At 39.5% G+C, this 24,481-nt stretch overlaps 1 protein-coding gene across 13 annotated transcripts in view; it reads left to right on the forward strand.

Moving 5' to 3' along the window:
- Positions 1–5,429: 5,429 nt before the first annotated feature.
- ESRRG (estrogen related receptor gamma) overlaps positions 5,430–24,481 on the forward strand; it is a 546,637-nt gene continuing 527,585 nt past the window's right edge. For 6 of the 13 annotated variants that reach the window (XM_063113797.1, XM_063113800.1, XM_063113799.1 and 3 more), the window contains exon 1: positions 5,551–5,960. The gene's annotated coding sequence lies outside the window, so the exon portion shown is untranslated. Of the gene's footprint in view, positions 5,488–5,550; positions 5,961–6,004; positions 6,240–16,074; positions 16,265–17,468; positions 17,538–24,481 lie in introns of those variants that run through there. The other 7 variants (XM_063113801.1, XM_063113812.1, XM_063113805.1 and 4 more) reach the window with 6 other exon arrangements.

Below are 24,481 nucleotides of genomic sequence, written 5' to 3' on the forward strand. Positions count from 1 at the left end.
CCTCTGCTGGTTCAGCAACTGGCAGGTCCACGTAGCTGAGAACACAGTCGGTAGCGTGTGGCATCGGGTGACATCTTGATTATTTTTTCCAGTGGAACCTGTTTGCCAAGGAAAACTCTTTCTCCCTTCTGAACCTAGGCAGTGGAAGTGCTATCTCAAATGGAAAATTGAGTCTTGAAATGAAAGAACCCTAGAAAACCCTGGGTGTAAAATAAAATTCTGAGATGTATAGTTCTTTTCAGAAATTTATGGTACAAATGCAGGTGCCTACAAATATTTAAAATCACCAACACTGTCTTGCCTTGGGTGTTATACAGTTTCATATTTTACAAATTAGATCATATTCAAATAAGTGATATTTTATTTCAGACTTTGCTAAATCATTTACATTCATAATTTTTTCTTATCTTTATTACCAGCTTAAGCTATCACCAATTCACTGATGATTCCCAAATAAATTTCTCCAGCCACAAATCTCTGCTAAATCTTTCCCAAGGCCAGTGGAATCTGGCTGTTCCAAAGGCCTTTAAACTAAACACATCTCAAGCCAAATTCATTATTTTCTTAACATAACCATTATTAGTACCTCTTTAAATCCCACCATTAATTCAGTTGCCCAAGCCAGACACTTAAGTCTGTTGGTTCCTGTTCTCTGCCAGGTATCCCCCCAGCCCCTCCCTCCCACTCTGCTGCTACCATTTGCTTCAGGGCCTCATTCGTTGCCACCTCAGCAACTGCAGTGGCCTCCTAACTGTCCTCCTGAAACAGTATTTTCCCACACTAATCCACCTTGCTTACCGCACAGAGAATTGCCCAACCAGCTTAAGCAAAAGCAGAAACCTCATTTTAATTCGGTATTCAAATCTCTCTGTAAGGCTCATACATTTTCCTGTGCCAGTTAAGTAAAATACCTTGAAAATACATTTCTTTGGTGATTGAGGCTTTCATTGTGTCTTGAGGCCATCATTCTGAATACTGGTGATTATTATACACTATGCATGTTGCAGCCAGCATGACATTTGGCTTAAATGAGTGCTCTTCTCTTTTAAGTTCAGTTTTAAAATAAACTATTCTTATATTAGTGGTTCTTAACCTTCCTGGAGTCATGAACTCTTCTGAGAATGTGTTGAAAGTTATGGGTCTTCTCTTGAAAACAACACACACACACAAGTGCACACACATATATATTTTGCCTACAACTTTTAAGACTTTCTTAACTCATCCATGGATCCCTAGAGCTGTCATGAAATCCATTTGAGGACCCCTGCCGTATATGAAATTGTTTTCCTATTTTCATGTCAGAAGCATGGTATACATTTATATTTTAAATAAATGTTCTAATAAATTTGGTCCTCGTTGTGATGTGATCAGCTGTCTACTTTTCCAGAGGTTGTACTACGTCTTTTGAGATTGAACTGTGGACAGGGCAACTGATCTGCACAGCCATCCTGATGCTGCCCTTAACTAGCTCTAGGACTTTGTGAAATCCTATAACTAGCAAGATGTGGTAGAAATCATCTTGGATTCTCAGCCAGGGGACCTGAATTCTTGTCTCCACATTCTAACTAACTTTGGAAAACTTTTCAAATACACAGCTCAGGTGTAAAATGAGGCACCTCTGATGTGATTATATGTTGTTGCACTGGTAGAGTCCTTCTCATTTCTGCTGTTTCACTGTTTCCTTACAAAATCCTGGAGAGAAAGTTAATGAGTTATAATTATTTGATACATAAGGATAAATAAGGAAAGTAACACAGAAATGCTTCCCCAAAATTAGTTACAATTGGGAGATATGCAAAAGGTCCCATTCTGGTTCTAGACCCCAGATCTCTTCATTTGTGGACTTCTGCTCTTCATGATTTAATTCAGGCTACATGAGATTTGGCAACATCCAGGCAAAACAGGTTGAATCCATTCATATCAAAGTAGGTCTGTAAAGCAGTTTGATAGTGTTAGAAGGAAAATAAGTTGTAAGCAAACATGAATGAGGACTAACAACATTTTGTCTGATACGGTAGGCTACTGGGGGTTAGTAATAATTTTATCTCATATAAAAAGGACAATTTTGGAAAATATAAGTTTGAACATATTTTTGTGTATGGACTTTTCCCCCTCAGCTACCCTTAACTATACACAGGAATTAGAAATATAAACTTTGCTAACTTTACCTGAGCTCTCCAGCATCTTTTTAGCATCCTCCAAAAAACCAGTCTCACTCCAGGCTGAGTGCTGTCACTTGCTCTCTCTCTTTCTCTCTCAAATCCTGCTTCAGACTTGTAGAAGCTTAAAATGGAGAGACCTTGGTGAATGGTTCAACCCTTCTTGTGCACTTAGGGAACTGAGGCCCAGAATGGTTAAACAACCTGCCATTGGTCACAGAGCTGACCAGCAGCAGATCTAAGATAAGATCACACATCTCCTGACTACTGGCCCCCTGTCTTTTTAAATGGAAAAGTTAATTTCCTGACACTTGGAAAATTAAAAATATATAAAAGAAAGGATCCTAACAGCTAAAAATTCATAAATATTAAGTTTACAATAACTTTCCAAATACTACAATTATGTACCTGCTCACCTTCCCCATCCCCCATCTTAAGTTTTACCTGATCATAATACACTTCCCTAGTTAAATAATTTCACCACTGATCTTACTTCGTTGTTTGCTAAGGACTATCTGAAATAGGGAGAAATAAGTTTGCAATTTCTTCAGTTAGAAGGAAAAAGTTTTGCTACATAAAACTTCCAATTTCTATTAAATTGAAAAATGGCATCCTAGATCTCCAAAAGTTTTGTGTCAATTAATGCATTAGAAGTATTTAACGAGAGCTGGTTTTGTACTGGGCACTCTGTTAGGCAAACCGAAAGAGACAGGGAAAAAAATGCATAATTTTATCAGAAAGGAATTGCGAAGTGAAGGAAGGATTAAAAAATAAACCCCAGAAACAGTCAGAGGACAGTGATGTCCTATGTTGTGGAATAGTGAGGGAGAATGACCAGTACACCCAAGAGTAATATATAAATAACAGCATTACGGGTGAAGTAGGATTTGAACTTGGCCTTGACCAATGGATAGAATTTGAATAGCAAATAGAATTTGAAGAGGCAGAAGGAGGGCATTGAATGCTCAGGCAAAGGTATTGGAGCAGGAGTTAACAGAATGTGTGAGATGGCAGTGGGTAACTGGCCTGTCTGAACCACGGGCAGATGATGCCTATAGCTGGAAATAAGGTTGAATAGGTCAGCAGGTAGGCAGAGAGCTTCACAGTGAGAGCTCAAGGCTTGGGTTTGAAAACCAGCTGTGTAATTTCATCCTATTTCCATGGGTAAAATGGGGATAATAATAGTCTCCTCTCCTATATTTTTGAGGAGATGTAATTAGATGTACAAGTTTTAAGCACCAGGAAAGTTTAGAACAGTGCCTCTTATGAGTTCCATTCACCTTTGTGAGCATTTTTATGCCCTTGGTTTGGAAGTGAAACTGAATATACTATAACAATATTAACTATTATATTTAGGGTGAAGCCAGAAAACAAAGCCTTGAAAGTCTGAGGAGTTTGAACTTGAATAAACAACAGAGAGCTATTCTTAGGCAGAGATGGATTTAGAGAATCTGGGCTTAGAAAGGATCTATTCAGACTCGAGTACTTCCCTTTTACTCTTTGCTAGTTGCTCAAACATCTCACCCTTGGGGAAGGACATCACTTGGCCGCCTGCACTGGCATGTGGATTGGTGACAAGCGGCAGAGAAGGCATTTGTGTGAAAAGCAAAAAAAAATGGATTTCAGGGGATTTTATCAAAAGTTAGCCAGATTTGTACGGTTCTCTCCCTTTGCGGTGGGTCTTTAAGGTCCAGTTCTAAGGTTAATAAGTAAAAAAAAGCTGGAGAACCAGGTTGGTAGATAAAATATTAATGAGTACTTCTTGGATAATTACTGAAAAGTTACCAATAGCGTCTATAGATGACCCCTGCTCGGGTTCTGAATAGACCCTTTCCCTCTTTAGAATCATCTTTGTGGTAACATCTAAGCACCCAACAAGACTGCACCAATTCATCCTTCTGGCAGTCCAACGAGACCCATTAGCAGAGCAAGCCAGAGGAGCTATGTCCAGTTGTTAAGGGTAGAGAGGCACTGTTCAAATTTCGGGATCTGGCCATTAGTCAACAGTCCTCACACCCGTGGCTCTTTTCCAATTCTGGTTGTCTGATCTTTGCCTAATTGAACTGTTTTCCCTGTGGAATTTGCTAATGATTCTTGAACTGTAACTGTAAAGGGAAAAGACCTAATGAGTTACTTGCTATTTTCCTTAAACTTAGCCAACCTCTCAAATAGGTAAGCTATTTTTAAACTTTCAGCAGCTGTAGATTATGTTGGATGTGTTTAAAAGTTTTTCTCTCTATTGCTTTTCAGATTTAACACTCTCCATGTTTTACTTTTTGCAACCTCGGCTTCTGCTGTCATCTTTTAGGAATTTGGAATCAGCAGGAACAGTGACTTTACCAATACATGATGGTGATCAAGGTCAACCACAGGCCTGGGGAAAAAAAATTCCTTAGCCCGTTTCTGCTACTGCAAATGGCAATTAGTGACAAAGAAGAGCAAAGTATTTGCCAAACCTAGTGCTAGATATTTATTTATCAGCAGAATACACATGGTGAGTAATATATCCAATGTTGTGATTGAGAAGCTGCATAAAACATAGCAGACAAGGTACAAATAACACAAAGTAAATATTATAAAAAAGTGATCTGTGCTGTACCTGCCACGTGGTCACCCCCTCTAAAATACATTCTCATGTTTGTAAAAATAAATAGTTAGGATTATTCTTGAGATCTTTCCTGCTAATTCTAGGGAACATAATTATAAAAATGACAAATACTGTGAATTGTCGACAGTAACATCTTTGAATTTTTAAAAAAAGTTTTCCTGCTATTGTAAAATAAGTCAAGCAAAAGCTAGTTTTCCTTTCTGCCCTTCCATACTCCCCTGGTGGTCAGAGCCAGGAGACCCCCACATTTTATGATGTGTCCCGACAGCCCCTCAAATAGAGGCTTGGGCTCCTCTCTTGGTCTGTCTCTCTTATTTCCCTGCCCCCTCCCCATTTTTAAAGGGCTGTAAAGAACATCTCCGGGAGCCAGAAATAGCTCCCGTTGTGAGAGGCCTACACACCGGGAATGCCACTGGGAGATGCGAGGCCGCCAGCGCCAGCCGGAGCGCGCAAGGCCGGCCGGGTGGATGCTATTCGCCGCCTTGGTGCCGACCCTCTGCCTGGGCCCGGTGGGTAGAAGGGAAGACGGTTTTGCAGGGTTGGGAGGTGGGTCTGGGAGGTTTGGGATCCGGTCGTGCAAGGAATCAAAACCCCAGCATTCGGGCCGAGGAGGCTCGTCTCTCCTCTCCCCCCCCCGCCACGTTTTTCAAATGTATTTTGCCCAGGCGGGGATTGGCGACGGTCAAAAGGGAACAGTTGGCACTGAATGTCACCCTGAAGGTAAAATGAAAGACAAAAGATGAACGCATGCCTACTTTCCCTTTGCAGCGGCTGCGGCGGCGGCAGGAGCAGCAGGATTTAAAGGGGAAAAAGACCCACACGCGCGCGCGCGCACACACACACACACACACGCACACACACACACACCCAGAGGCGTCAATTATGCAAACGCAGTAATGCAATCAAATCATGGCAGTGCCGGGAATTTTTTTTTTTTTTTTTTAAATAGAGATATTTATTTTTAAAAAGAAGGAGAAGCGCATGCAAACAGAACCGTGCACATACCACGTAACCACCCGAGGAGAACCTGGCAGCGTCTCTCTTCTTCTGCCAAGTTATCATTGAGAAAACAGACAGGCATCATGACGTCCTGGGTCACAGGGAGTGCGGACCGACGCTACCAAGAGAGCAGGGAGGCGCCGCGGCGCTCCGGCTAGCGGCGGGCGCCCCTCCGCCCCCGGCCGCCGGGCTCGGTGAGTGCACAGCCGCTCGCGACGCGGACCCCGGGGGCCAGGCCGGCCCGGCGCCCGCGGGGACAGAGCGGGGGGCCGTGCCCTTGCCAGCGGCCGGCCGCCCAGCACCCCTCGCCTGCCGAGGTCGCGGGAGCCCAGTTAAAGGAGGCGTGTGTGAGATGTGCAGTGCTCCTGCATGGGGGTTTTGTAGACTTTCATAGCCAAAGAAACCGGCTTCGGCTTCTTTAAAATCCCCGACGACTCACCTGACTAACCTGCTGCAGTTCTGACCCTGCCAAGGTAAATGGTCCAAATCCTTATCATCAACATCTGCAGACAGACATTTGCATCTGGGGCATTCTTTATTTGCCGTCCTGGTTGAAATCTGTGTTGCTCCCCTTCCCCTTCACTTGCTTAGAGTCTCTTGGAAAAAAAAGAGAGAGAGAGAGAGAAAAAAAAAAAAAACAACCCTACCTCAATAACACAACCATAACTACTGCCCACCTCTTGCAGACTTGCCTTACCATGGCTGCAAAACTGTCAGCGTGTGTGCTAGGGACACAGATCAATTCTAATTGCAATTAGACTTGTTCTTTAAACACCCGTCCCATCCCCCTTCCTGGATAGAGACTTCAGTGCTTGGTAAAGTGGCAAAGACTGAGGGCAGAGTTAGGGCACTGGCACTGGGATGGGTTAGGGGCGAGGGGACATGGGGTCGCTGGGGACAGGGTGGTGCCAGGAGTTGAGGACTGCTGTCGTGGGCTGGAAAATCCTTCTGGTGTTGCTGTGGTCCTAGGTGTCTCCCTCCTGTCCTCTATGCCCCTTTCCCTCCCGTCTCCCCAACCGTTTCACCTTCCCGAGGGAGTCGCTGAAGTTGCACGGAGGTCACCCGACCATCTTTTAAGTATTTCAAACCACCTACCCGCTTCTACCCCTCAAGTCTGTCCCAGCATCTGCAGAATAGGACACCCCCTGTCCCCCCATGTTTGGTGACAGGAGATTCTCAACGAAAGACACAGAGGGCAAAACTTCCTCCTCCTCCTCTGTTCCCTTCCAGCAACCTTTTCCTAGCTGTGCCTCCTCCCCCTTTAAGAATCTTAATGAGCAATTCTGGAAGAGTCCGGAAGGGCCTGGAGAAACCCCCGTATGCCTCAGTGCTGTGGAATGGTTCTCTGCGTGTTTGTTTGTTGTGCTTGCTTTGGTTATGTTGTGCATTGCCACATGGGTCTGCTTCTGCTAGGGAAGCACTTTTGCTATGTTTGTGCTGTAGTACCAGAACCGGTGGCCGTGCAGGAAGCCACAGGCACACACAGAAAGCAAAGGATTTTGCTAACATAAACCAGAGGGCAATGTTGAAAATAGTACCCTCTCTATCCCCCTCAAAAAAAGAAAAAAAAAAAAAAAAAGGAAGAAATTCTCCGCATGTGGGTGAAGAGAAGCGGTTAGGTCCACATATGACCTTCTACTACTTTCAAAACACTACTGCTTAATACTTTAATCGAGATCAAGAGTCCTGCGGATGTTGTGAAGTGTGTTTCAGAACAGCTGAATGACTTGGTCTAGTTTTGAAGAGAAACTCTCTTTTGTTTCTCACACTGCCCAAAGACCAAATAGGGGAGTGTGTTTGGAAAATGCCCAAATTCAGAAGCAGCAGGCAAGAGGAAAGAGTCAGAATATCTTAGAGAGGACAGCAAGAGAATGGGATTGGGAGTGGTTTCATGGTCCTTTTTTTTTTTTTTTTTCCTTTCTCCTGTCCAGTAGATTTGATGTTATCAAAACGAGTTAACCAACCTAAGGAATACTTCTGTCATTGTGAGAAAGAGAGGGAAATTTGAACAGTTCTCAATTCTGAGCTGAGGAGTGGCTGACAGAAAGAAGGCACACGAAAATGCTGAGGGAGATAAGGTGGCATTGATGGGGTTTCTTTTCCTTCATGTATGAAAAGAATCAAGTATATAATGAAACAGGCCTTGGTGATCTTTTAAGCGTATGTTTGTCTTGTGCATGGCTTTGTTATTTTTACTAAAGCAATGCTCATAATTCTTTAAACTCACATTACATAGAATTAAAAGTGTATTTTGAGAATGGTATTATATAGCACATAAAACTGTCCATTGACAAGGGTGATCATCCCCCTCCCCCCTTTTTTAATAAATCACCGTAGCATTTAGTGCATGGTATGTACTGAAACCTGCTGGTCTTCTTTAATGGGAGTTGCCTATTTCTGATGGGTGATGTTTTAGCAAAATCAAGCAGATCAATTGATTAGGTTTCCGTGTGTGTGCTGCTCAATTTATTCTGTGCAATTTTTCCAGAAATTAAAAGGTTACCAAGAGTGTACCATGTTCCCATCTCCAAGTGAGCACCACTTATTACTGCAACAGTATTACAATATTAAGTGATCTTCAATATATTTCATCTTTCATTTTGCGTTCTGAATTTGAATGGGCATGAGAAGGGCAGCAGAGCAGGATGAGGTGTATGTAACTAACCACACAACACTGAAGGTCTCCCAGGAAAGTGCCGAGAGGAATAGCCAGGGCTGTTCTCAGTAGCCTTGTTTACAGGGTCATTTCAGTGGCAGCTAGAATTTTAGCATGAGCCTGCCAGAGGTAATGGGCTTATGTTTGAAACTGATCCTAAATGTCTCTTTTTTTCTCCTTCGTAGACATGCAATACACCTTAGCTCAACACTCAAAGCAAAACTTTTCTGATGCCCCATGACATTTCCTAAAACAGACAAATCCCTGGATAAGGAAAGGGGGTTATTTATGAGGTTCTCTCTTTGTTTACAGATGTGTCAATACAAGTAGCTTGTAGCTTTAGTTTTTTTTGTTTTTTAAATTGAATATCTTGTGTGCTTGACTCTGTTAAATGCAAAACAGATCCTATTGAAGGAGGTTAAAGTATGCTTTACAAATTGACCTGTGAAATTGGTTTGAAGTAGACATTGAAGATCTCATTGTGCTAGTGCAGGGAATTTATGATATAATACAGACATTTTTGTATTTGTTTCAAAATTGTTGGAAAACTGGGAATAGAAAGATTTTGAGAGAAATGCCAAAATCCACATTAATGAAAAAAAAACACTGGTGAGACACTTTTGAATAATAGATAGGATATGTAATGGTCAACCACAAGATAAACTTTTTACACAGTATTTTTATGGCTTTAAATTGGCTGCATTGTAAACGAAGCTTACTACTCTATTAAGTCATTATACTTTTCAATTATTTAACATTTCTGGCCAAGCTATCTTCTGTGGTCTTTTCCTGTACACATCAGAAATGATATGCACGGTAGTAATTACTTATTGTTAACATGAGGACTTTGCTGTGTAGCAAGGTTTAATTTTAACTTTTTGAGACAAGTATGATTAAGAATACACAGATGAAAAAGAATGTTATAGAAACAGCCCGAACCCTATGAATGGAAATAGCCACATCATTGAAATGCACTTAATATCATTTGAGTTATTCTCACTAAGAAACCTTGACAGTATCTGCCTCCTAGGTACTGTGCATTTGGAAATACTCTATCTCCATTTAAATGCAGATCTTCAGTTTTCTCTAGGGAGCAGTTGGTGAATCTTTCAATTGAACCACTGATATGAGAAAACCAACTGCAAATTCTCCATGAACAACAGAATCTGTTGTTTTGAAGTAATGATTACTACATTTCATAATATTGTGATTTTTAAAAATTTATTTAAATTTCTTTATAAAGTCAATACACTGTATTGGGGCCTCTTGTGCAAACAAAGAAGTTTTCTCTTACGACTTTATTGTCAGTTTTTCAAAGCTGTGGAATAATATGGCTTTGCAATTCAGTTTTTAGATTAGCTTTGTCATCCCAGTAGAGTAAGTGGACCTTAGGAATCAGAGCAAGGAATGTGCGCTTACTCTCTCATGCTAGTGGATGGGGTGAGTGTTGTAGGAGAGTTTAAGGATTTTTCTCCAGACAATCTTCTTTAGATTATTTTGAACCTAATTTATAATAGTACTTTATATTGGGAATCAGTGGTGATGGTGGTGGCCAAGAAGGACAGCCAGAGCTGTGGAGCCTTCTGTTAGGAGATAGTTGCAGAAAGTAATATAGACTTTTGATATAGAATATTGATACACACAGCCTTATGGTTCTGCACCCTCCAATTCAGGTAACTGGAAAAATCCTTGCAAATTTGTTTAAATACAAATTCCTGCTGATATGTTCTCGATAAACATTCCTGTGATAGTATTACAACTCTATATGCGTTTATGACATAGATAGGGAAGCCATCTGTTTCTTGGAGATTAGACACCATTCATTTGCTCAGCCCTGATGATTTCCATTCGTAAAAGGCCACGCCTTAGCTTACCTCCTTCCTTCTTCGATATACTGGGTGTAAATTCCATTTCTCATTCTCCTTCGGACATGGGCACCATATATGGATATTTCATAGTGTATTTATAACATGCTCCATAATATCTGTAGTTGTAAAGAAGAATCATTTATAGTTTTAAGTCAGGCCTCTAGTTCTATTTCTATTAAGAAGAAATGCTTTGTTAATGTAAACAAGGTAGTGATCGTAGTTACCACAAAAAAGAGTTGAATGTGTTTGGAATCCCTGGAGATAAATTCACAGATATTTTGTTTGTTTATGGATACTCATGGCTGTTTCAGATGGCACATGTGTTGAAATAAATGAGCTGGATAGAACTCTAAAAAGGATGCTAATTATTGAATTTGCTTATTTTACTTCCCTTATATAAACAAATTATTTTTTTTTAACTTTGAGAATATTCATATCTGACTGATTTTTTACTGTTTTGAAGATTCGAATTCAGGATGCCAACATTATATGAAGCATACAAAACTTTTGTATCTGACAGATACTTATATGGTAGGATAAATAGTGTTTCCAGATATCTATGTTACCAGAGTGGCCCATTTATATTTGGTCTCACTGTAAGATATATTAAATTAATAAGGCTGATTTTATGAGCAATATAATTTATATTTACGAATACCTATTTTTATTAGCATAATTATAGATTGTGAAGCAACTTTCCATATATGTTAAATACTAACCACAAGAATAACTAATGTTTGTATAGGGGGTTATAATTTGTAACCATACATTATCCATAAGCTGTTCTTTACAAGGATATTTATTGCACTTCCTCACTTAAGAAGGCAATCGCTTTTTACAATGTAAACATTGTATGAAAACAGATTCTTTTATTAGAGATCCCTCCCCGCTTCCTCTTTCCCTCCCTTCCTTTCTCTGCTTCCTTACTTTTTTCTTCTTTCCTCCATTAATGGGGAAAAAAATCTAATGACTTTTTTTTAGTGAAACGTGCATAATTGCTTATTATATATTTCTATTTAAAAAGATGTAACAAGTAATCCCACATGATTTTTGGAATATATCTTCTGCTCACCAGTGTTCTTGAGGAAAATGTAAGGTTGCAGAGATCATTTCATGCCCTGTATGTTTTCAAACATAAATCAGGAAAATTGTTAGCGAGTTATAGCTCTTCTTAGAGACTGTAGCTATAGTGCTATAGTAAACACAGGCTATATATATTTTCCAAGTTATTATGTGTGGAGAGAAATTCAAAGTTGGCTATTTAGATGAACAGTTTAATTCAGTTACTAGAAATTCATTTTCTATTTAGTATGAACATTTATTTTCCTAAGGTTGCAGAATTGGGAGATAATATCTGATGATCCTTTGGACCAATCACCTTCAAATTTAGAAATTTTCTCTTTATAGCTAATGTGTATAACTCCTGAACATGGGTCTGCAACTAAAGGTCAGTCATAATGGTGCTGAGCAGAGTTTATGGTATGATCAGGTCACCTGCTTCCTCAGAGAACAACAGGGAACCTTTGTTTATTCATCTCTGAAATAAAGGGCTTGGACTAGATGGTCTACCCCTCACTTTGCCCCTGTGATTCTGAGTTAAGTGATTGATTAATAATGAATCAACCGATTAATTGTACTCTTATTTATTTCTATTCCATAAACTAATTATCTACTTAACTATGGCCTTGTGCCAAGACTGGAAATAACAGCATGTAGAGTAGTAAATGAGCTCAGGCTCAGTGGTTTGGATGAAGGCCTCCTGAAATTCAGACAGTCAGGTTGACATTAAATTTTTTCCATTGTAGATCAATTATTCGGTATTTAAAACACATCTTTTTCACACACACAAAAACTGTCTTAAATGCTGATTACTTCCCTAAGCTGGACGATAGAAGCCTATTGTTACTTACTGGAATGAAATATTGTATTATCACTGATTAACCAAATGTAAAGAACAGTCGTGCTACAATACAATTGGTAAATAACAAAAAGGTAGTAAAACTAAATAATAGTTTATCATTGATCTAGTCCTGGGAGGGTTGAAACCGCACACGTAACTGGAAGTTTAAAAGATAGATGGAAACTATTGTGGAGTATCTGAGAGTGATTTTTAGAAACTTTGAGGAATTTTAGACTGGTTGCAAAGTATGTGGCTTTTTTTCTCCCTTGAGATAGTGAAACATTAGCACTGCTTCTAAGTTTATCACCAGTGGTAAGATTTACTTTTGACACCCAAATTCATTGAAAAGTGGGAGCGAGGAAAGATGGAGATAGAAAAAATTATTCTCTGAAGTAATTGGCCAAGATGTGAGAGAAGGCAAGAAGGGAATGTGTGCGTGTGTGTGCGCGCGTGCGTTTGCGTGAAAAATGGGCTGCTCTATATCTACATTTCACCGCGCCATGGGATGTGAAGCCGAAGGAAAAAGGATGAAACTATTGTGTGCACATCCCCTGAAGGGAGAGGACGGTGTGTTCTGTGGGAAGCTTTGGAATTAGAGTCAGAGCTCTTACATCAAAATTTCTGCTGGGCCACTTTCTGCCTGTACGATTTGGGGAGATTATTTAATTCTCTGAATTTTTCTTAGTTGTAAAAATGTGAATAATAAAAGCATCTACTTCTCAAAATGGTTGTGAGAGTTGAGTGAGACTCTTGGATTTAGAAGTGCTTGCAAACTTTGAAGTTATTTAGCTTTAGGTGGTGAGGAAGAGTCATGGGGTCAACCAGTTCTCTGTGCTAACCAGGTCTGGCCATTCTGAGGCAAATTTGTTTAGCTCCAGAGCAGTCTTTGGTTGGCGCCTTCTTTGTCCACTGTGAACCATGCACTGTGGTAGGTGCTTTCCATATTACTTTATTTAGAGAGGAAGCAGGAAGTAGTACACAGCTGGGCAGGTGAATGTAGAGATATTAGCAAGCCTGCATAACAGTATGCAATGCTGTGCTGGAGGAGTATATTTACTCTCCCCTACAGATGGCCACAGCTTGTTTACATTGAACAAGTGAATGACTTTGGAAACAAACAATGTATTCAGTAATTGTTTTCTCTGTCTCAGGCATTGCCTGTCATTTGTACTTTTGCCATGACATTGATATTCATCTAAATTTCCTGGATTTCTTTTAGGGCTAAAGGAATCATTGTTTGGCAGTAAATTAATATAAATACTGATATCAATTTAATTTAAAAAAAGATTTTCAGGTATAACATTAGAATTAATGAATGTAATACCTCAGTTGAACTCCAAGTTCTAGATACTGTATAGATCTCTTTTAAGGATATTTTTATGTGTGGTTCACTCTTAAATGTCTAACCAATTCTTCCATCAGAAAAGAACTACATTTCAAAGCATAAAATGAAGCAGTAGATCAATAATTATTGAAGAAATTTGGGCTGTTTGTACAGACAATAAATATATGTATTTAAAAAAACAAGATACAAAAATCTGCTTGGATTCTTCCTGAGACTGGTGTGTGCTTGCTCTGATTCACTAGATTAATGATCAACAGCTCTACACTTTGTGATCCATTAAACTTAGAGACTGGAGTGAACCTAGAAATCAAGAGATGTCTTGGGGTCAAGTTCGAATTTAAAAGTAAATATTTAATCACTCTTACCGAAATTCATTAGCACCTCAATGTACAGAACATGTGCTAAGCACATGAAGCAGACAGTCTTCAGGGGGTTTACTTATGAATCAATGTTAAAAACTTTGACATATATACAATTATTTGTAAGTAATTTAGGCACAAGTATTGGAAGGCCACAAATAACCTCCAAACCATCATTTATTTATTGAAGGGTTGGTACTAGCTTCCTATGAGGTTGATCGTAGGTAGTAAAATTGACTCAGCTTGAATTTCTTTGCAATTTAGAAAAATTTATTGAACATGTAATATGTTTCATATCATGCTAGGTCTGTTAAAGAATACAAAGTAATTTTAAGATGTAGTCTCTCTCTTTAAGGGTCTTATACTACCATTAGGGAAGTACAGTATATGCACCTGAAACGGCTACAATAACAGTTCAATATGAAATTGTGAGAAAATGAATGCTACATGGCCAATTCATATGCACTCTTTAAGAGTACTTGACAGAACCAGAGAACTTAGATTGATGTTAAGGCTGTGATTTACTAACTGTGTGCCCCACACCTCTTTAAGCTGTGGTTTCCCCATTTGTAAATTGAGCATAGCTTCATCTACCTCATAGGATTATTGAAAGGATCAAATGAGACAGAGCATTTGAGAGTGTTTTATGTTTTGTGATAGAGACCACACAAATTACAGGAGGTAAGGAGGGAAGACTTAACACCGTGGAACTGCACTTGAGGGTAGGGACCATGTCTTTATTGACTCTGTGCCTCCAGTGTCTGGCACTGTGCCTGGTTCTGAGGGGAAGCTCAGTAAATGTAAATGCATGCATGCCAGGCACTGTGGTAAGCCCTCAACATGTGTTATCCTTAAATCTTCACAAAAACTTACTCCATTTCACAGAGGAGGAAAGAAAAGTTTAGAGATTTTAAGCAACTCCCAACCTCATACAGGTAGAAAGTGGTAGAGTCAGGATAGGAAATTAAATCTACGTGGCACCAGAGCCCAGACTCTATTTATTATCTTACATGGGCTCTTAAATCTAAAGGAATTATCATTATTCTTGAATAATAGTGCAGCCAAAATGAAAAGCAAAAATCGTGGATAATTCACCAGTTGCCCAGGCAGCTCCTGGACCGGCTCTCAAATAAGTAGGAGAACAGTTCCCTGATCTGCCTGACACATTTAACATGGCCTTCTGCGAAACTGTTGGTTCTGATTTCTGCCTTTTGAAGTTAAGACGCACCATAATGAGAAGATACTGTACAGTAAACCGTGACCTACACTTGTCACAGGGACAGAAGAGAAAGGAAGGGCAGTTAGGAGCCCACCCATGGTGAAGTGGTCAACTGATGACTTGAACTAAGTTTGTTACAACTGCTGGTCTGTCTGTCTCTTATGTTCTCTTAACTCTCACTCCCACAGTGGGCAAGGTCTAGAATTTCCACTGTCTTCCATATTAAGGGTGGTAATAAAGATGGTAATACCACTGCTGAGCAGCATATTGTATGTTCTCCATTGCTCATCTGCTATTAATGTCCCCATTGCCTCATTGTAATAGTTGGTTCTATGGGAGGGAAGTTTTGCAGTCACCCCCAGTTTATAATGAACAGTAATGAAATGGCCCCCAATCACACAGTAATTTCAAACCCCCCCGCCTCTGAACTGGGAGGCAGAATACAGAATTTGGTACCATACTACTCAATCCTGTATTATTTTTCCCTCAGACTATTTTAGAGGAACATCAGAGGACCCTTAAATAACAAGGTTCATGTAAGAAACAGAGGGACATACATTTTTAAAATTTGGATTTTAAAAAAAATTGTTAAAATATAGTGCATGGCAGATCAGGAGAGCAGAGACAGAAACTACATTTAAGTTAAGTCCAGGGAATATCCTACACTGTTGTCAAAGTCCAGCTGGTACCAGTGTTTAGTTTCCCAGGTACTGTGCTAACATAACCGGGATGAAACCCGGTGGGGAGACGCTTTGCACACTCCTCTTGACCTGTGCTAAGTCTGCTGGGTTGAATTGTGTGAAGTTGTCAAAGGTTGCTCTGCTCCCAGCACTTGGCACCAGCTCCACTGAAATGTGATGCCATTGGTTTTCAGTAAAGGTTCCTTTCTGCAGGGCTGCAAACACAGATCAGCTGCTACTGTGTATACACAACCAGGGAGAAAATCAACCAGCACATTTAAAGCAGCTTTTTTCACCCTGAGACTTTCCAAGATCTCCTCTTCACACAGGAAGTTTCCTTCTCTGTTGTCAGACTTAGCACTGTGCTCTTGTCATCAGATCCGAGCTAGGCTCCCTGCTGCACAGTAGAGAGGCTTCCTTAAGACATTTGTCCTTGAAACTGCACCAAACTCTTGGAAGAACCCAGAACGTGTAAGTATGTATGATTTAGGCAGCAATAGTACAGGGCAAAGCTGCAATCAACCATTATACAATATCCGATTAGCAGTGCAGGAGGGATTTTTCCGACGTTATGTTACCTTCATTTTCAATTCGTTCTGAGGAAACAAATCAATTCTAGCTTCTGATACAGTGACTTTGCAGTAGATGGGGTTGTAATATGTTAGCTTTAACTATTTGCTGTTCTCATTTGGCATTTAGATGTGACTTGTGGGACAATTATTGTGGGCATTAAACTATAAAACTTCTAAATTTTTATTAGGAATTATAATTGTTGGTCATGTCCATTTTGACAAGTTAGCTTTGGGAAATGTTTTTAAAGAATTAACCACATAAATTCACAGACAGTGGAATGAATTTGTACTGTTCTGGCTCTCAATAAAACATATTAGTTTGCAGTTTTAATTTACTCGTAAAGAGCATTCCACTGAGGTTTTGTCTTAATTGAATCCTACCCAGTGCTGTCTGTTTGGTGTTTTAGTGTCCTGTATGTATGTGTTTAAGTTACTTTGCCGAGATTGCAGTCTGGTTAAACCTGTATTTAGGCACTATTTAGATTCTAAGAACATTCAGGTAAAACAAATGCTCACAGAATTTTGGAAGGTGGTGAATTTGTTTTCAAGGGTGGTCGTATTACCCTTGAAAGCTTTTTAGATGCACAACATGAACGGCTGTCATATGTAGACCACAGGCTAAACATTCTGAGGCTTTAAGTCAAATCTCAGCTTGTCCACTTTTGTAACTCCAACCAATAAGAGCCCATGCCCCCTTTCTATCAATTTTTAATATGCAACAATACTTATGTTTATAAGATTAATTTCTCTCAGATTAGTCTGATTGATAGCTGGATTGTGGTTTCTTAAGAGCTTGCTCCCTGAAACCCACAGCAGAGCTGCATTCCATTTAACTAGTGAATGTAAAAACGGGTAACCATGGATTCAGCCACCACTAACTGCCAGTGCAATGACTTGTTGTAAACAATACAAATGAGCCAGGAGCGCAGAGGCAACCAGACATGAAATGATTTTAATAGAAATTACGGTAAAAGGTCATGTGATTTGGTATGAGCTTCTGTTCAGTTTTAAAGGGAAAGTCTTTCTTTTCTCCCCCCTCCTCCCCCCTTACCTGTTTCCAACCCACCCAAGTAGGTATCTCCACAAACTTGGCAGGGTCCCACTCTGCTTCCATGGAGAAGGCTGGCCAGTGTAATTATGGGCAAAGTGTGGTGACTTGTGGATTTTTGCTGGTAAGTGCCTTTATTTTAGAAATAAAAAGGAAGTCTGTGTATTTCAGGGCTTCCTTTACAGAAGGTCATGCTAATTGCATGCTAGAAGTTCTCAAGCCTTGACATAAGAGGAATAGGTCATTTCGTTTCTTAGTTTTTAAATGGTACAACTGTCTGTTCTCTCCCTTCCTAAGTCTGGCTTAATTCATAACCTCGGTCTTTCTGAAAGCTACTTGCTTTAGAAACAACTTCTGCAGTATGGTAATAGGCACATGCAGATGCTGTGAGAGTGCTGTGCCGAACCTCCAGGTTTTCAGCCACCCAGGCCTTTTCTGAGCTGTACATGGATCAGGTTTTACAATAATATTTGCACTTCTCTGGCAGAGATGGTTTCTGTCATGTGAAAATGATTGTATTCATGAATTCACCTTCAACCAAGAAAGAAGAACAAATTGTACCTATGTTTGGCTATCATTACTGTTATCAGTTATGCTTATTAAAAGGAAATGAAAGAAGAAACGCTAGTAGTCAAAGTTGGGGGAAACAGCTGTGTCTTTACCCGGGTTTGGAGGGTGGTCCTAGTCAGTACATGTACGCGGGAGTGAAGATGCTCAGAGTCACTCTCCAGTAACTACAGGCACTTAAGCAAAGGATGACTCTGTCTAGGCATGTTGTGTCTCAAGGTGAAACAGACCTGAACTGGTTTCTTGAGCCACACCTGTTTTCAGACACAGATGGTCTGGATAATTGTATCATCTTGGAACAAAAGATAGTGATGTGTTTATAGTTTTCCTCATTTTAACAGGTAGATTCTTTTGAACAGATGCATAATATATATATACATGTCATAATGAATGATAGACTTTCAGGTGTGTATTTTTCTATTAATACCTCCACTATGATAGAACCAATCAGCACATGAAAAAGCGTGAGGGTTGTAATTGAGAAGCTCAGTAAGATGTAAAAGTATCAGTCCCCTCTGTGTATACTCAAGATTTTATCTAGCAACTCTTTGTTTAGGTCTGTAAGTGCCAAGTGTTAACATACTTACATTTAAGCATTTTTTTAAAATCAATCTTTTCGAGATATTGGCGAGCCTTACTGCATGCTTAGACTGAAAAATTTTTTAGAATGTCATGGTTAAGGCTGTGGTCTCATGGTTGGTTTGCTATTCTAATACCAGCTATGCTTATCAAAAAAAGATGAAAGAAGAAACTAGTAATTAATGTTGGAGGAAAAATGAGCAATATGAAGCAGATATGGGAACACCAAATCCATGTGAGGTTTTGGCTAAATTATAATAGAAGTGCATGTTTTTACTTTTCCTCACCTTGATTCTCAAGCTGAAGTATAAGACTAAAAGTGTCAGTCAGCTACAGGGTGGTTAGTATAGTCTTTGGAGTCAGACATGGGTTGGAGTCTTTGCTCTTGACTTAACTATATTTAAGATGTTAGGCAAAGTGACTTCCCCTCTCTGACTTTCCACATCCTCTTCTGTAGATTGCAGATAGTAACACATACCAATCGTGGTTGAAAGGGTTTCATGAGATAATGTATAGCAAGTATTTAGTAACATGCATGGCATAGTAAGTCCTAATTATTTTTGATGGATGAAAAATATAGTTAAGTAGAATCCTGCTGTGTGTGCTGGGCAGAGAAGGACAATATGCAGATCCTAGTTTGGTCCTGTTCTAGTGACAGTTGCACATTGCGGTAACTTGTCATCACTTGGGAGATGGTGATACAGTTTGTAGCACAGTGCAGCATTTTATGTAAAATTTTTATTAGAAGACAAAAATAATATCTTATTATGCATTTTTTCATTTTCATGCAAATTATCTAGGAAAAGTAATTAATAATTTTTTGCATTTAGGATTTATGATTCTGTGGTTATTGAAGCTGTATGCACATTTTATGTAAGATCCTGTTGCTAGAGTGAGAGCAGAAGGACACTTAAAGGCATAAGATTTATAATTACACCATCCTAAATGCCTAACACTAGTGGTCACTAGTTGGTTTCAAAGATAATCATGTAAACTAAAGAGCAGTAATAATTAACAAGCTAGTGAGCATGGAGGTTATGTGCTGCCAAAGAGACATTTCTTGGGAATATTGTCTACATGTTCAATGCATCCTTTGACCTTCCTGAAATCTAAGGGTCTTTCCTCCCTCCATCTGTCCCTCCCTCCCACTCCTTTTCTTCTCCCTTCATTGTTTTTTCCTTCCTTCCCTCCCTCCTTCCTCTTATATATTCACTCAGCTACATAGCATTTTATTTTTCTTTGTGAATCAGAGGGTTCAGGGAAGAGGAAAAGAGGGATAGGAGACCCACAGTCTTTTGATGCCAGCCCTAGTTTTATAAATGGAAATTTTAAGAAGAGTAAAAAAAAAAAAAAAAATGTGTTTTTCTTTCTCCTGCTATTGAACTGGAGAGCCACATCTGAAGTGACCTGTGGACCCCAGGGAAGCCTTACTCAGTAACTATTTGTTGATTCATTGATTAAACAGCATGGAGAGAAGGGGCATCAAGCATGGAGATTCCTTCAGTAGTGGAAGCTTTGAAACCCCAAGCTGCAGTGTGCAGTGGGATGGCTTCTCTGTGACCTTCCAACAACTAATCTCCTTTAAGAACTGCATCAAAGCAGTTAAGGGATTTTGTCAGATGGATTTTGCCTACAGTTGGGTTTTTGGCAGTTGCAAGCAGAAAGCAATACATTCTTCATAAGGATATGAATTTTTTTTTTTTTTCAGAAAGGAATGAAGACAAGGTGCCAGCAGAGATCTCTAGAGAGGGACTCTTGTTTATCCATGGTACTGTTCAGACAGGGACAGCTGCAAGGTGGATGACTTTCTCACACTTCCCAGCCAGCCTTCTCAACAACCCTCATCTGATGGTCCTCTCCATTACCTTCTCCTCTGAGGGCAGAAAAAGAGCCTGTGATTAGAATTTATATCATATGAATGACATTGGGTATCTGCTATCTATTTCTAGGGAAATCATGGAGTGTAGAAGGTTAGAGCTGGAAACTCTTCATTTAATAGAGAAACAAGCTGTCCAAAGTCATACAACTTGTGAGCTGTAAAGCCAGGGCTAGAACTTGGGATTTCTGATTTGTAAGCCAGCACATTTTTGAGAGCTTCTGCCTTCTAGTGAATAGACTATAAAAGAGAGATTTTATCATAGGGGAAAAAAATAATCCAGCTTAGGAAATGATAAGACTATCCTAAAGGGATTGCTCCAAAGAATCATATAGATCTGGTTCAAATCCTGAAGCTGTAGTTTAGAAACTGTGATACTTGGGAAAGATGCTTCGAGCTGTGTGGTTCCCTTTGCTGTAAAACTGGGGTTAAAATAACTATAATGCTTATATTTTAGGGATTTTTTTGGTGAGGATTTACTAAGATTACCTATGTTAAGTGCCTAGTCTAGTGCTTAACACAAAATAGGTACCAGTAAATATTGTCATTCTTCTTGCCTTTTTAAAGTCCATTGTAAGAGCCACGTACTTGTAAGCATGCATCTGAAATGGTGTAGCTCAGTGGTTTTCAACATCGTCTTCTGCTGTAATACATACAGGAAACGTATGTGAAGAATTACCACATACCTGGCAAAGAGTGATCAATAAATAGTAAGACGGTGGTGGGTGATGGAAACGGTGGTGGTGGTGATGGCAGAGATGCTGATGCTGATGGGTGACATGAACATACCACAGGTGAACTCAGGGCTGTAATCTGTTCCCAGAGCTTTCACTTGGGCTGCACTGCTTTCTTTTCTGCACTAGAGGAAATAGAATTTTGGTGAACGAGAGTAATGCCATTATAAGTGCAACCGTATGCATTTAAATTAAAAAGAAAATAATTAGCAGACTCCAGTACTTTATTGCTAGTAACAAATACCTGGCAACATGCCAATTGGTCTAGAAGATGCCCCTTCTTCTGGAGGAACATGATTTCGGAAGATCCTTTACATCACAGCTCTGGAACTAGACAGCATGAGTTTGAATTCTGCCTCAACTATCTGTGATGACCTAGGAAAGTAACTGAAACAATCCAAGTCTATATTCCCTCATTTTTAATTGGAGTAACAATGGTATCCACTTCATAGGATTGTAGTGAAGATTAAATGAGTTAACTCAGGTAACATACTAAGAACATTATCTGGCGCACAGTATGTGCTCAGTAAATATCTCCGAGCTATTTGATGGGATAGCATCCTATCTTGAGATTCTCCCCCACAAATTGCCATGATTAACATTAGCCATGGTGTTATTAATACACAAAACTAATTTTTAGTTTTGTCATAATAATAGCTGCTTTTTATTGTGCATTTACTATTAAACTAGGCATTATGCCATATGTTTTATATATCTTAATTGATTTAATTCTGTCACTACTGTTATGAGATATTGTTATTTCCATCTTATAAATGAGAAAATGGAGCGTCAAAGAGGTGATGGAATGTGCCCAAGTCCACACAGCTGATGAGTGACAGAGTCAAGCCTCAGATTTATAATCTTCCCTACATGGATGCATACTGCCTCATTAAGTCAGGCTTAACTTGCAGGGTTTGTGGGAGAGGTATGTATTCTGGAATGAAAGAGAGACCCAAGAATTATGAAATAGATTTATTCTAAGGCATTCAGAAGACTCAAATTAGAAACAGGGAAGTTGATCACAGTAAAAGGCAACTTAATTTCGTTATTCAATAGTCACAGAAAATATAGAAATATAACTAATTCTATCTTATGGACAGCAAAAGAGAGAGAGAGAGGCATGCAAGTAGATGTCTCTCATTTAGCATTCAAACAATCCTGGAAGTAGATGGTCTAGGATTACCATCCCGATTTTAGACATTATTTTGTCCAAGGCAACACAAGTATAAGTAATGGATTTGGGATTTACACTATGGTATTTCATTTTTAAATCCAGTGAACTCTTCTACTACATTATGCTACCTTTTGAGACACAGAGATTCATGCAAAGGTATAGACACAGAAAAAGAGGCAGAGAAAAGAAGTACAGCTATATCAACATGGGGATAAATAATATTATTTGTAGATAATATTAAATATTGTAAATAATATTATTTGTAGCGGTACCTTTTTGCTTTTTCAGATTTTAACACTGGAGATTTTCTAAAGTTCTGATGTATATTTGCAAATATAGACATATGTTAGATTAATCGTATTAGGAGACTAGGTGTTTAATACAATTTAATACTTTTTATTTGAAAATAGCTCTTCTCTTATTTAATTGATTTTTAAAAAAAATCTTTAAAATAAGTCACATTTTCTTCCAAATTTTACAAATGAAAAACCTGAGTTATTCAGTTCCCCTACATTATTTTCCTAAGATTATAGCAATGTATAGCAGATATGGAAGTTGTTCTCTGGGTTTTGACCCCTCATAGAAAGATTCTTCTCTTTACTGTGGTGATGTCTTCTAATTGGTGTGACTATCACCTAATAAACTTCTAAGAACTTCAGGACACGTGGGTGGAGGAGAGTCATTCCTGTGTGTCTAATGAAAGCATTTCTGGCAAATGGAAAGAGAAGTGTGGCCTTTTTATGCAGGTTTTGCCATGGCCGTCAAGTCTGGAATACTGTCATCTGGTCTTTCAGCAGTCATGTAAAAGCTATAGTAAATAACCTTCTTTTTCCCCTAGAACCCAGGCTGGGCACTGGAGAAATCCTGTGCCTTCTTGTACTTTAGCCTCCTGGGATCCACCAGACTCTCTGGTGTCTTTCCCAGATGGTTGCCTGCTGCTCCCAGGATGTGGCCGAGTGGCACTCTGCAGAGCAGGTGGAGTTCCCTTCCAAGAGGTCTTTCCTGCTCTGCATACTTGTTTTGAGGATGTGGGTTTTGGTAAGTATAGGGGACCAGGGAAAGAGGGGAGGCACCAAATTGCTGTGTGAGAAGTGGGGTGCAGTACAAGACAGAGTGGAAAGAAGGAAGTGAGAAGTCCTTATAATTTCCAAGGTTAGTGTCAAGGGTAGACAACCTTCCTAAGTCAGTTTAAGTAGAATCCCTGAAGTTAGGCTACTAGACAAAGGCCCCAAGGTCCTTCTTGGGAAAAAACTTGGAGCTTCCCAATTACCCTTTTTCAGTGTTTATAGGTGAAGAGAAGGGACTAGAACAGGGGACAGATGATGACTTTTTGCCTTTTCCTTTAGAAGGTCATGTGACCAGCTTTGAGCAAAGCTGGCTGGAAATAACTATGCTTATTGATTAAATAATTGTTTTCTTACTGCTTCCACTGAAAAACATGCAAAATGACTCCCTTCCACTGTTTTTCTAAATGTATTTCTTCTAATAATACATGATATCTGTGTGGTGAAAGTTTATGAAATCACAGATTATCATGTCCCTTTTACAGCTGAGTTAACTTAGCAGTATTTAAGTGGCTTGTTGAGAGTAACACGGCTTGTTCAGAGTAACACAGCTTGTTAAAAAAACAGAGCAGAAGGCCCAATATTGGGTCTTCAGACATCTAGATCTGGGTTAATCTCACCTCTTACTGATCCCAATTTTGGAAGAGAGTTGGTGCAGGATAGAACTGAAGATTGAGGGTGAAGGAAGTTAAGGAAGGGAAAAACAGCCCTGGAGATGTTAGAAGAAATGCCTGGTATGGCCATTTTGTGTGTTGGGTGTGGTATCCATGGCTACCAGATGGTGCATGACTTTGTCCTCAATTGAAAAATGAAGGAAAGGGGCACAGTGAGTGGCAGTGCCCTGTGAAGGCTCACACAGGATGCAGACCTCCTGTACCCACCAGGTCTCATTTCTTCTCTTTCCTCACTTTCTGCTGTGGAGTGGAAACATAATCTCAGCTTCTCAGCAGATTGAACTGAGGTAGCTCTAAGTCAAAGAGAAATGACCTTGTGCTTGCAGGCTTGGTTCCCATGTTTATCTGTAGTCCCACCCACTTTACCATGTAATAGGAGAGTGATCCCCGTCAGTAACAT

This window comes from Cynocephalus volans, chromosome 11 (genome assembly GCF_027409185.1).
Source record: "Cynocephalus volans isolate mCynVol1 chromosome 11, mCynVol1.pri, whole genome shotgun sequence".
Taxonomy (NCBI): domain Eukaryota; kingdom Metazoa; phylum Chordata; class Mammalia; order Dermoptera; family Cynocephalidae; genus Cynocephalus; species Cynocephalus volans.